The 13979-nt window shown below is 44.0% G+C and overlaps 1 protein-coding gene across 4 annotated transcripts in view; it reads left to right on the top strand.

Moving 5' to 3' along the window:
• The window catches only part of NLGN4X (neuroligin 4 X-linked), a 346761-nt gene that overhangs the window by 36326 nt on the left and 296456 nt on the right, over positions 1 to 13979 (top strand). For all 4 annotated transcript variants that reach the window (XM_033420238.2, XM_033420242.2, XM_033420244.2 and 1 more), the window contains one exon: positions 2872 to 2958. The gene's annotated coding sequence lies outside the window, so the exon portion shown is untranslated. The remainder of the gene's footprint in view (positions 1 to 2871; positions 2959 to 13979) is intronic.

Below are 13979 nucleotides of genomic sequence, written 5' to 3'. Positions count from 1 at the left end.
ATGGTCATTGCCCTTCTCTGACCCTTTGGTGTTTGGAGGTTTCTGCTACCAAAAGCCGTCTGGGAGAATGTTATATTGTAAATTCACACATGTGGCGCTATCCTTTGAGAAGAAATAATAATAATAAAAAAAAATGAGAATGTATTTTGCCTTGCATAGCAGGAAAAATAGTAGAATTGTTACCGAACACAGATTCGTCTGCCCTATGCACAGTGAGGCCAAACAAACCGAAACTTCGGAGTTTGGAGCAGACAGAGGTTTACTGCAGGGCCATGAAAGGAGCCAGGTGGCTTCTCTCCAAAAAACCCACAACTTTTAGCAACGCATTTTTAAAGGCCCGGTGAGGGAGGGGCATCCCGGGGTGTGTGTGTTCAGCTCCTGCACAGTTCTCTGACTGGTTGGTGATGAGGTCACAGGGCAGGGTCACAGGGGCGCCGGTTGGTCTGGGGGCTGTGTGCTAGTGGTCATCAGATAGTTAATTTCTTCCATGTGGTGGTTTTTAGCATCTGAAAAAACTCAGGAAATAGGCATGAGATACACTAGGCACTTCAGAGAGGAGCTGCAGCAGGAGATGTGGGGGAGGGGTCTCTGTCCCGGGAAGGGCCCCTAGGGTCCTGCTCGGTTACGGAATCTGTGTTGATGGTAGTGACCAGGGTCCAGTAAGAGAAGTGGAGTTGGTGAGATAGGCAAGCAGGGTGGATGGAATCATTCCTGACATGTGAATTAAACCCTACAGGATGTGAATATTTTGTTCCATCAGATCAGATTTGCAAAAAAAAAAAAAAAAGGAAACTCATGCACATACTAGTTACTGAATGTGTCTCTCTCTCTTGTGCACCTAAAAAACACATACACGAAATCCAGCAAGCCAAGAGGCAAAGGAAAACTCACCCTAAAATAATAATTCAAATACATGTTTCTCAACACTATCCCAAGGCAGAAAAGAGTCATCTACCAGACATAACTCGCTAATTTCTGTAGACCTCTCCTGACACACACCTAGTTAACTTTGCAGCTGTGAATTTGACAATTACCTGTGGGTGTGAACCAAATATGACCTCTGATGAAGTGAAACAGAAACAGAGCCAATTTCGAAGTTGGGATATTAATCATGCAGTGTTAGAATAGCTAATATCACGTGAGTGTTTGCTGTATGCATCACTCATGCAGTGAGGCTGTCTTTGGTCCTGATACCAGATAACCTTTTTGTCCCTGATGAAAACTGCGTCAGGTGTAGATTCCCACAGAGTGGGGACTGAGCGTGGGGAAGAGAAAAGATATTAGTGGCTCCACCTGAGACGACGTGGGCTGATCGCCGACCTACCTGCTTTGAGCCCTACCCCACTCTTGAGAGCTCTGTGTGATCTTGGCCAGTTCGCTAATACCTCCCGGATTTCGCTTTTTTAAAACAATGGAGATAACGCTCGCTCTTGTGCTCACTGAGAAGATTAAAAAGAGTCTGTATGGGAATTACCTGGCGGTCCAGTGGTTAGGACTCAGCGCTTTCACTGCTGGGGGCCCTGGGTGCCATCCTTGGTCCGGGAACTACGATCCCGCAAGCCATGCTGTGTAGCCAAATAAATCAATAAATAAGTAGAGAGTCCACGTATAAAACGGTATGTTAAAGGGTGACGCACCATATACATGTTACCTGTTATAACAATTCCGATTCTATTTGGACGAGGAGGCGGCTTGATTCTGTGAAAAGCGTGTGGTCTTTGAACGCAGGATAGACGTAGGTCTGACTCTGCCTTATGGCTTCAACGTATCGTGTGAGCTAACGTCTGAATATCAGTTTTCCTAAATGCAAAATACGTGCTATGCTACGTACCCTGCGCCGCTGTAGAAGGGTCAGGAATAATGAATGCAATTAAGATTGTTGGTACGTATGAAGTCATTTCCACAGATGTATTTTAACCAACAATATTTACTGTATAGCACAGGGAACTCTACTCAGTGCTCTGTGGTGACCTAAATGGGAAGGAAATCTAAAAAAGAGGGCATAGAGGTATACGTATAGCTGATTCACTTTGCTGTACAGCAGAAACTAACGCAACATTGTAAAGCAACTATACACACCAATAAAAATTTTTAAAAACACAGTATTTATGAAATAGTAACTACATGTTCTATCAAAACCATAATCAGACTATGACCCTACCTTCCTACAACTTAATAATGGGCTGACTCATTAGCCATGAAACCCAAAGACTTTACGTGCTTGGTACTAATATGAGTACTGGTCAGTCAGAGCCTCGTTCTGTCGTATGAGAGCCGAGAGAACGAGGCAGCGTGGATCTTGTCCATCTGACCCACTGCTGTAAGGGGGGAAAAAAAAAAGTCTCTGCAGGCTGAGGATCAGTTCTTGCAAACAAACGCCATCTAACACAGTGAGCGGCTTTCGCAAATTAAATTGTGCAGGGATTTTAAATTCTTAATTTAAATAAACTACATCGAACGTAGACACGGACTAAACTGATAATTCATCTTGGACGAAAATTTAATGGTGGCCAGGTGAAAGCAGGTGAGACGTAGATTGGCGACCTCCAGCTGTCTCGCTTTATTCTGAATTCTCTAATTGCCTGTGGACTCAACTGGTTGGATATAGAATCTACAGTTTGCCATAACTGTGTCGGTGCCCTTTCTTGACTAGTTGCTTGAAGTGTTAGGGAATCAGTTAAGAATTACTTTATGACACTACTAGCTAGCTTTTGTAATTACCCAAAAGAAAGCTTAGAAGGAATGTAACAAGGGTTTTGAAACAATGGCGCCAACTCTTTCACTGAGTGTATTTCTCTCTCTCTGTCTCTCTCTCTGTCTCTCTGTCTGTCTCTCTGTCTCTGTCTTTCTCTCTCTGTTTTATTTTTACAGGGAAAAATGTGCTGAGATGGAAAAGAAATCAAGTGGATTTCCATGGTGGCATTTTTAAAAGCATCTTCTTAGAAAGACAATGTCATGGTAAGTATGAAAAACATAATCATTGATCTCCGCTGGCTTATTTTGTGGATGCGTTTACAGCCTGGTTAATTCAAACCTGGCCGTGCTTTCAGATTACTTTGGTGGTAAACATTGTTCTCTTTTTAAAAATAATCTATTTGAAATTCACCGAAGTACAAAGCAGAGATTTCAAGCTCATTGGGAGTATACGTACTGGCATGCTTTGTGAATTTAGAATAAGAATTATTTGTTTCTCCAAATAGCCACAGTGCAGAGTATATCTCATTGATGAGACAAGAAAGTCAGCCCTCCTTCTGAAATTCACCCTCATCCCTAGTGGCCACTGAAAACCCACTTTCTTCTACAGTAAGCATCTCAAGCCACTGGGGCCTTTGAATGGCCTCAGCATTTCATTTTATCGCTTTTGTGTGTAGCCCCTGAAGAGTGCGACCCAAAATATCAGACGTGCTTCTAATGCAGGCTGTGGGCCCACTGAGGCCACGGGATCCTTCTCTTTCTCTGAAAGCCAGAAATAGAGCACAGCCCAAGGAAGGGGAAATGGGTAGAATACTTTGACGATCTATGTTTGTGAGCATACGTTAATGAAGGTATTTTACAAGTCAAAATTGGGACCCTTTCCCCCCATTTAAATTTCAGAAAGGTTGTGTTTTAATATATTTCAAGTAAACGGTTAAGACTTTTCATGGCTCAGCTGTCAATTCAAGCCCTGCTGAGCCGTTTATATGATTACATGGATTAAATACTTGCTGTTTACCTACTTTCTTACCATTTTGAGTGCCGTAACTTCTAAACATTTTTCGGAATTTAGACCACCAGTGGCTTTTGAGTATCTCTTTACAGTTAACCACCTAATTTCCCTATTCTTACTCTGTAACAAACTTCTGCACCTTTCCTGGATTCTAAAAGATTGTCAAGGTCACGTCCTTCATTGAACTCCTATTTCTAAAAACTACATTTCCAAACTCCTTTTCCTATTTCCTGCTATTAAAAAAGTGCTAGGTTTTTTTTCCCCAAAGGTAATTTGTAATGAATAAAGAAAGACTACTACTGTCCCCCTTTCTGTGGTTAACATGCAAATTTGGAAGATGAAACAGATGAGGATATACAGTTCAACAATCCGTAAGAGCACATTATGTAAATCCCTTTGTCTTCTGAATTTCGAAACCCCCTTTTTGGTTTTTCATTGTCATTTTCTTTTTTCAATCTGGAGGAGCATTAATATATAACCAAGGCATGAAGTTGCACGAGTATTTGTCTTCCTTGTCGCACCACCAGCCTTTCGAACAGCAAGCCTACTATGCAGCCTCGATTGTAACCATTTCAGGAGCCGCTGTGCAAGGAGCAGTCAGTTTAATGTAACCAGCCGATCCTGGTTCTGAGGAGAAGTGGTCATAATGTGTCTGACATCAGACTCAGAGCTGTAGACAGCACAGCTCCGAACATGACAGCTTGGGTTATGAAACCCGAAGGGAATGTGATATAAAGAACACCACAGGGGGAAGGAAATGAGAACTTATGAACTGGGGAAGACTCCTTATTGGGTTTTTTTTTTATTTTATTAATTTAGTTTTTATACAGCAGGTTCTCATTAGTTATCTATTTTATACATATTAGCTTATATATGTCAATCCCAACCTCCCAATTCATCCCACCCCCCCCTCCCCGCTTTCCCCCCCTTGGTGTCCATACTCTGCATCTGAAAGCACTGGGTGTTTATCCAGCTGTGCGTTTCTGCTAGAGTCTGACTGCGTCTCTGGTACGGGCAGCCCTTTGGAGCGCCAGTTCTGGGGTGGGCTTGATGAGCGGTGATGCTGTGTTGGAAATTTATTGTCTCCTAAGGATGGCTTGGCTGAAAAAGTAAAGACAAAATTTTGAGTTTTCCTTTCCCAGAATCCTCAAGACCCCAAGTGACAACTAAAATCTCTGTGACTCTTTATTTTTTTTATTTTTCCCGCTCCCCATATCCTCAAGTCCATTCTCTAGGAGGTCTATGTCTTTATTCCTGTCTTACCCCTAGGTTCTTTTTTTTTTTTACATCTTTATTGGAGTATAATTGCTTTACAATGGTGTGTTAGTTTCTGCTTTATAACAAAGTGAATCAGTTATACATATACATCTATCCCCATATCCCCTCCCTCTTGCATCTCCCTCCCACCCTCCCTATCCCACCCCTCTAGGTGGTCACAAAGCACCGAGCTGATCTCCCCGTGCTATGTGGCTGCTTCCCACTAGCTGTCTATTTTACGTTTGGTAGTGTATATACGTCCATGCCACTCTCTCGCTTTGTCACAGCTCACCCTTCCCCCTCCCCATAACCTCAAGTCCGTTCTCTAGTAGGTCTGTGTCTTTATTCCTGTTTTACCCCTAGGTTCTTCATGACATTTTTTTCCTTAAATTCCATATATATGTGTTAGCATATGGTATTTGTTTTTCTCTTTCTGGCTTACTTCACTCTGTATGACAGACTCTAGGTCCATCCGCCTCACTACAAATAACTCAATTTCGTTTCTTTTTCTGGCCCTCTGTGACTCTTTAACTGGACTGATTGTCATTTACAAGGGGTACAGGGTTCAGTGGGGAAACACAAAGACCTGTGAATCAGGGCATTTCTGTTGTCATCCAGGTTTGCTGCTCATGAGCATGTTTTCGATGGTCAGGCTTCTGACATGTTTAAATAATAGAGATGTATGTATTTATTCCCTTTTCACTATGGAGAATTTGTGGTTATAAATGAAGAAAAACATCTGTCTAGGAAGCAGAAAGCATTCATTAAGCCTACTGAATACTTGAACGTTTCAACGTATGCCCGTTGGATCTAATTTTGCATACACCGCTGACTGAACCCTTTCTGGTTTTGTATCCCTGTTAAAGGAAATGCTTTGCAATGGATTTTCGTGGTCATCGGGGATGCTATTGGTGAACTGATGTTAGACATTCCTTATTTTTTTCCCAAAGATGGCTTAGTTCAGTTCGAAACTGACAACCAAGAACAATGCCTTTCAAGGCACTCCTGGAACCATGATTTTCATTTCTAAGTGAAGGGATCGAGGGATGAACCAGAATTAGGATGTTTGGCATTTTATGTTTGGACTGAATTTGCTAGTCTATTGAAGATCCTGACATTCAGGGTTATGCTAGGGGCTAATACGTTCGAACATTGAGGGAGTTTGTTTATATGCTACTTAGTTCTGGACACACATTGTCCAAATGAATCTTTTATTAAAACATTTTGTGATTCCGAGGGACACAGATTACTTATGTAAATCAATTTGGTATAGTAACTGAGTTATAGACTTAAATACAATGCTAAAAATAATAATGTTAAATAGTATAGGGCTTCCCTGGTGGTGCAGTAGTTGAGAGTCCGCCTGCCGATGCAGGGGACACGGGATCGTGCCCCGGTCCGGGAAGATCCCACATGCCGCGGAGCGGCTGGGCCCGTGAGCCATGGCCGCTGAGCCTGCGCGTCCGGAGCCTGTGCTCCGCAACGGGAGAGGCCACAACAGTGAGAGGCCCGCGTACCGCAAAAAAATATATATATAAATATAATATAGGTAATATATAATTATGTATAATATAAATATTTTACAAATATAACAATAAACTAATATAAATAGAAATTATTTGGGGGCCTCCTTGATCCTTTTCTTCTTAACTATTATCCAAACCCGTAATATTACCTCGTACCAATACTACACTGCCTATTTTTTTCCTAGTTTAATGCTTCCTTTCTGCTGAAAAGGTATATGTTAGACTGGAAAAAAGGGGCAAATGTATCATTAAAGGGATCATCTTACACTATTTATAATTGTTTTTTTTTTTTTTTTTTGGCCATGCCATGTGGCATGCTGGTTCTTAGTTGCCCCATTAGGGATCAAACCCTCACCCCCTGCAGTGCAAGCGTGGAGCCTTAACCGTTGGACCGCTGGGGAAGTCCCTATAAGTTTTTTTTTATGCATAAGCTAATTTGGTTTGGCTTTTGGAGGCGATCAGTAAACTCAGTCTTGAGTACGTGACCATGGAACACGACCTAGGCTAAGGTGAGCCAGCTGTGGCCTGTGGGTGACTCCGTTTTTAGGAGTAGCGCCTTGTATACGACAGTGCCGGAATTGAATGGCGGCAGTAGAGACGGCCTGGCCATCACTTGACCCTTTACGTCCCTTGACCCTTCACAGTGAGTTTGCTGATCCGTGCTCAAGGCCACGATCGGATTCTCCGGGGAGTCGGGAGGGTAGTTCACGGTGATTATTTTGGATCCGCAAATTGCTCACAAATATTAACATATAGCACATTATCAATACTGTAGATACCTGCTTTCATGTTAGGAGTTCTGTGAATGCACCGCTACCATCTCGTACAGCAGGTGTTTGGAATCAGGAATCTGACGCATCTGCATGCCTCCCTGGGGTCTGGGAGCTCCCTGGAAGTTTACATGTGAACCGACTGTGTATGCACCAGGGGGAGAACCCAGGGCCATCCACAAGAAAGCGTACGTGGCGCAGCCACACTGATTAGCGTGGGTCGCCTCTGGCTGTTGTAGTGATAGCTTCGCATGGCTCTCCGATCCTTTAGGCCGAGGTTCATAATTAGGCCCTTGACCATGGGGAACCATCTTGACTGGTTTTGCCATGCCTTTGTTCATGTGTTTCGTGATCTAGAGGAAGGGAATGCTTGCTTAAGCACAAGCAATTATTGTGATTTTTTAAATTTTGCTTCACTCAACTTTTTTTTTTTAATAAATATTTATTTTATTTATTTATTTTTGGCTGTGTTTGGTCTTCGTTGCGGTGCGCGGGCTTCTCACTGTGGTGGCTTCTCTTGTCATGGAGCACGGGCTCTAGGCGCGCAGGCTTCAGTAGTTGTGGCGTGTGGGCTTCAGTAGTTGTGGTTCGCGGGCTCTAGAGCACAGGCTCAGTAGTTGCGGCACACGGGCTTAGATGCTCCGCGGCATGTGGGATCTTCCCGGACGAGGGCTCGAACCCGTGTCCCCTGCACTGGCAGGCGGATTCTTAACCACCGTGCCACCAGGGAAGTCCCTTGCTCAACTTTTTAATGAAGTGCATTCCATACCGTTAAAACCAGGGAGTTCACTGATTCCATCTGTGTGTGTGTGTGTGGGAGCATTGGCAAGCCAGGTAATTCTGACTCGGCACGCTTCCTTGAAGTGGGTAATTAATATCAAGAGGGAATGGAATTGTTTTGTCTTTCTCTGGCAGGCAGTTGAATGTCACACACTTGGGCGTGCTGTGGACCTGTAGTAAATATTAACACAGTATATTTTTGTTGTAGATGATTAAGGATCGTTTGCCTAAGCACACGCCTTTAATATGCCCTACTTCTTTTCCCTTTCCACGATGACTGCGGAAATAAGATTTTCCGTTGTGTTCCTACATATTTATTTAAGCATGATGTGGGGCATTGGGGAACATGGAACACGTAGGACTTCAGTGAGGCAGCATGTAACATAATCTACATGAGAGCTGTTAGCTCATGGGACTGGAGACATGGTCCCGTTCCCTTACGTGAACCTTCCCAGGCTCCTTCTTGGCAGGCGATTGGAAATTTAAGTAGAGAAAATTCAGTCTTCTTTGTTCCTGTCACAGCACAAGGCATGTAGAAGGTTCTCAGTAAATGCTGGATAAATGCAGGTCAGCATGCTTCACACTGTAGTTTAACAGGGACAGGTGCTTCCTGGAAACCAGTAGCCATAAGGTCTAGCTCAGGCTGAGGAGTGCAAGTGGGCAAGTGACCTTGGCCTGGTCCTCTTACCCCCTCCTGTGCCCTCAGCCTGCGTCATGCCAGCTTTATCCAACTACACAAGGTCCTGTCCCGTGCAAGACGTTTCCCTGCACATTGGTCCAGAGCTGCCCAGCCTCTGAGTGGATGAGGCTCTTTTCCATCGTGCAGAAAATCCTTCTGAGACCCTTTCATATCAGATGGAGAAAACAAAGTCATTCCGGCCCATGTTAGTTATGCTTTAGGAAACCAGACATCTTCTTTTCACCCAGGGGTGAATCGGTATTATTTCACTCCTTGCATTTTGTGAATCTGGGTGGAGAAGAAAATATATGCCGTGGCTCGTGACATTTTTCTGCAGGTGATAACTTGGAAGCAGTGGAGTGTTGATTCTAGATATTTTTTTTTTTCCTGCTATTTGTTCTGGTCTGGTTAATATGCATGGAAGAATATAAATTATTTAGCATTGACTTATCTGTAATTAAGTCTTCGAAATAGACTATGATTTTTAGCTGGTATATTTTCTTCTCAATTACTTAGAGAATATAAGCCTTCCTTGGGGAATGGTTAGTCTTTCAATTGTCCTTTTAATGGTAATTGACTGGCTTGTTCAAGTGATGCCGTTCTGGGAAGAAGGTTAACAAAATCTGGCAAGGTAACACGCAAATGGTGTCCGATGAGCACTATGCGTCCTGGATACGTGTCCTGATTAATTTCTCACCTTCCCAAACTTGCAGATTCATCATGAGGGTAAACTGGGAAATACATCAGCTACGGAGTTTAAATTTCCTAACAGGTAGTTCACGGTGATTATTTTGGATCTGCAAATTGGATCCTAACAGGTGGTCCTTTGGTCTCTTTTGCGGCTGGTATTAACATGGAGACTTTTATAATCCATAGTTAATTAAAAATCTCAACTAATTTAATTCTTTCGATATTGTAAGTTATATTTTTAAAATATTTAAACCAAGTACTTGCTCAAAAAGCCATGAATGAGGGTAGATTGAGGCTGAACATGGAATGGTCATTTGTTATTTTATGCTTGGAAATGTCAGATTGTCGTTGGAGCATTTTACTGAAACCAATCCCAGTATTGACCGTTGTTTCCTGTAGCTTAATCTCCTCGGATATTTTTAAATCATTACCATTTCAGTGGTCAAGTCTTTGAACCCGTCTCTGAAATGATGTGACGTGAACCACTTAAAATTTTTTTTGAAGGGAGTCAAGTAGCACAGGATGCGTGAGGATCCAGGGATATCTGACCAGAATTGAAGTGATTTGAGGATAAAGTCCATTTCATTGCATTGCCTTTCAAAGTACAGAGACAGCAGTGGAAGTCATTTTCCACAGTGGCGCCGTCTTGTGTCTGCACAGCTGAAGATCAATGAATTGATCTTCTATCTTCAGGATAAATTGGAATCCTTCTTTTTCAAGTTGAAATGGCTAAACTGCTTTGGAAAGAAACATCAAAATGATGTGATGTTTCAGGACTTAGGGAGACCACTGTAAAGCTCTGGTGGTGTAGACTTTCTCAGAAATGTTTTCCGCTAGCTGCCGGTTGAGAATCTTTCTGATCAAGTTCTTTCTAAGGGCCCCTCTATTGGGAGATGCAGTGTCAGTCTTTCACATCTGAAAGGCCACCCTCCTGAAGCCTCATCGCTACATCTGCTGTATTTTTCTCAGCCAGTCTTCTTGAAGGACGAAGAAGTCAAAATGCATTTTCCTCACTTTCCACTCATTTTGCAATCTATTGATTTCCTACTGCCACTGTAACTGGTGATCTCAAACTTAATGGTTTGACACACAGGACACATTATTAACAAATTCAGTTCTGGAGGTCAGATGTCTGGGGCAAAGACCAGTGTCAGCAGGGTTGGTTCCTTCTGGAAGGTGTAGGGGAGGATCCATTGTGTTGCCTTCTCTCATTTCTAGCGTACCTTGGTTCATGGTCCCACATCCCATCACCACCTCTCTCTGCTTCAGTTCTCACATCTCCTTCTCTGACTCTGACCCCTGCCCCCTCCTCTGAAGGACCTTGTAATTCACTGGGCTTGCGCAGATAACCCGGGGGCATCTCCCCATCTCAAGACCCTTAATTTAATCCCATCTGCACAGTCCATGTAAAGTTCTCTGCCAGGGAAGGTTGCATGTTCTCAGGGATTCTGGGAAGTCAGAAGCAGATGACTTTGGAGGGCATTGTTCCACCCGCCACACTTAGAAGGCTATGATCCTGTGAGTGCCAGGAGATACGTCTCACCTGTCACCTTCAGGGACCTCTACACCATCCATCTCCTTCACTGGCATGCTCTCTCCTCCATCTCTCTCTCTCTCTTTTTTTTTTTTTTGGCTGTGCCATGCGACATGCGGGATCTTAACTCCCCGAGCAGGGATCGAACCTACAGCGCCCCCTGCAGTGGAAGCTCGGAGTCCTAACCACTGGACCGCTGGGGAAGTCCCCTCTCCTCCACATCTTTGACAACATTCTTGTTTCTCGTTTTCCCCCCTTGCTAGCATCCTCTTCACTTCCTTTCTTCCCTACGCCCCTTCCTTCTTCTTTGCTCCTGTCCCTTTGGAATCTCGCCCTCTGCCCTTGATGGAGGCTGTGTGTACGAGATCCTCACGTGTGTGAACGAAGACTGGGGGCCTTTGACCTCAGGCTCCCCTCTCTACCCCATCTCTGACATCCCTCCACATACACTCTGTCCCAGGCATGTCATACCATTCAGAACCTTCCAGACCCAGCCCTGTTCCATTTCAGACCTCCATGTCTCTTGCAGGGATGCCCCCCCTTTCCTCCCTCAGCTGACCATTCTTGCAGCTGGAAAAATTCATTTCAACCTTCTGATTCCATTTGCACCTGGACATCACTTCTCAGGGAAGCCTCGCTCCTCCCCTAAAATCCATTACTGAAGAGAGCATCTCCGTGATAATGGGGTCCCCCTGCCTCTTTAATGTCTCACTCCTCTCCTAGACTCAAAATCTAAGATTGGAAATATTTTATATTGCTGTAACCCTCATCTCATCTGACACAGTGTCCCCTACACAGTGAAAAATTATTGATCAAATGAATGTCATGATAAACTAGTAGCGACGAAGACTGTGTTTAGCGGTAATCTCACTGCGCTGCCCTCAGTCTCTTATAGTTTTATGTATTTGTATTATTTCCGTAGTACGTGTATCTGTGTAAATTATAACAGATTATTGAAGAAGTCACGATCGTCTTGAGAGTTCTTTGTTCCTCCTGCTAAAACTGAGCAAGTCTATGCGGAGTTGTCAGAAGAGGGCGGGTTCCGGATGACCTGAGCGCGCCTCATTCTGCACGTGTTGGTCCTCATATTCCTGAGCGCTATCGATGCCCAAGGGAGGTGAGAATTACGTTCCGTCCTGAGCACAGAGAATGATTGTTGCTGTCACGCCAAGGGAATGAGGCAAAATATTGGTGTCTCCTAATGCAATAGTGATTTCCTCCAAGAATGCTTTGCCTTCACTTTACTTAAAGAAAAATGTCGGCCAGGGTGGTGGAAATGAACGGATAACCTTGTGCGTGCGGGTAGGACTCTGCCCCAGGGAAGATACTAAAGAGTAATATTTTCAAAATACCATCGAGAGATGAAAGTGAACTTTAAAAAAAAAAATGCTGTCAGCAGTTTAGACCTTCTGAAGGTCATGTGGAGAATTGCTTAACTGGAGTTATTGCAGCTATGAGCACTAACTTTTTTGAGGAATGGCCTAGGCAAAGATTTTTTTTCTTAACCCAGTTCTGCTGCTAACCTTCTTTTTATAAATAGTAAACAGACACGTCCGATGTTAATGATAATAAACGGACACATTACATTGGAACACGTTCATCTTAATTTGTATCCTGGTGTAGTTTTTTGTTTGTTTGTTTATAAACTTATTTATTTATTATTATTATTATTTTTGGCTGTGTTGGGTCTTCATTGCTGCACGCGGGCTTTCTCTAGTTGCTGTGAGCGGTGGCTTCTCTTGTTGCGGAGCATGGGTTCTAGGCACGCGGGCTTCAGTAGTTGTGGCTCACGGGCTCAGTAGTTGTGGCTCGAGGGCTCTAGAGTGCAGGCTCAGTAGTTGTGGCACACGGGCTTACTTGCTCCGTGGCATGTGGGATCTTCCCGGACCAGGGCTCGAACCCGTGTCCCCTGCATTGGCAGGCAGATTTTTAACCGCTGCGCTACTTGGGAAGTCCCTTGTGTAGTTTTATAAAGGAAGGTTTAGTTGAGGCCTCTCCCATGTGGAAATTCAATTAGTCCTTTTGTTCTCTCGAAGGGCTCTTGTTTTAATTTCTAAACTGAACTTATTTCCTAAAGGTACACATTTTTTTTTGAGCTACGTATTATTATTATTATTATTCCCATTTTACAGATAACGGAGTTGAGGCCCAGAGACGTTAATCAACTTGCCCAAGGGCACACAGCACACAGTGGTGGAGCCAGGATTGGAATTAAAGCTACACATTTAATTTTCTAAGACAAAAGGAGCTAAATTTACTTAAAACTTGAAGGGCTCTTAGTATCTGGACATTAACTTATCAGTCATTTCCTATGTACTCTTAAAAAGGTAGCTGCCGGGCTTCCCTGGTGGTGCAGTGGTTGAGAATCCGCCTGCCAGTGCAGGGGACATGGGTTCGAGCCCTGATCCAGGAAGATCCCACATGCCGCAGAGCAACTAAGCCCGTGCGCCACGACTACTGAGCCTGCGCTCTAGAGCCTGCGAGCCACAACTACTGAAGCCCGCGTGCCTAGAGCCCGTGCTCCGCAACAAGAGAAGCCACCGCAATGAGAAGCCCGTGCACCGCAATGAAGAGTAGCCCCCGCTCGCCGCAACTAGAGAAAGCCCGCGTGCAGCAACGAAGACTCAACGCAGCCAAAAATAAATAAATTAAATAAATACATTTATTTTTTTTAAAAAAAGGTAGCTGCCTTCAGCATGGTAACGATTAGATGACAGGGAGTAGTAAGGAAATGTCTCTGGGAAGGAAGAAAGGATCAAAGGGAGACCGCATCCCAACCCTGTACGGCAAGAACAAGCCACCTCTTTCTCCGTCTTCTTTTCTGCCCACGACATGAACCCGAGCTTTGCTCGCATCTCTGTGATTTGCAATTGCTTTTTAGTCCTGAGAGAGACGTAGTTGCTCCCTCCAGCTGACGGATCTGAGAGGTCGGGCTTCAAGTGCCCAGTGGTCATGATGGATAAACCTGCCATCAGTGACAGCCGTGTAATAGGGTGTGAACCCAGCACTGATCGCATTGGGACATTACAGTCAGAGC

This window comes from Orcinus orca, chromosome X (genome assembly GCF_937001465.1).
Source record: "Orcinus orca chromosome X, mOrcOrc1.1, whole genome shotgun sequence".
NCBI classification, from domain to species: Eukaryota; Metazoa; Chordata; class Mammalia; order Artiodactyla; family Delphinidae; genus Orcinus; species Orcinus orca.
The sequence above is the reverse complement of the archived record's forward strand: the minus strand, read 5'-3'. Positions and strand labels throughout refer to the sequence as shown.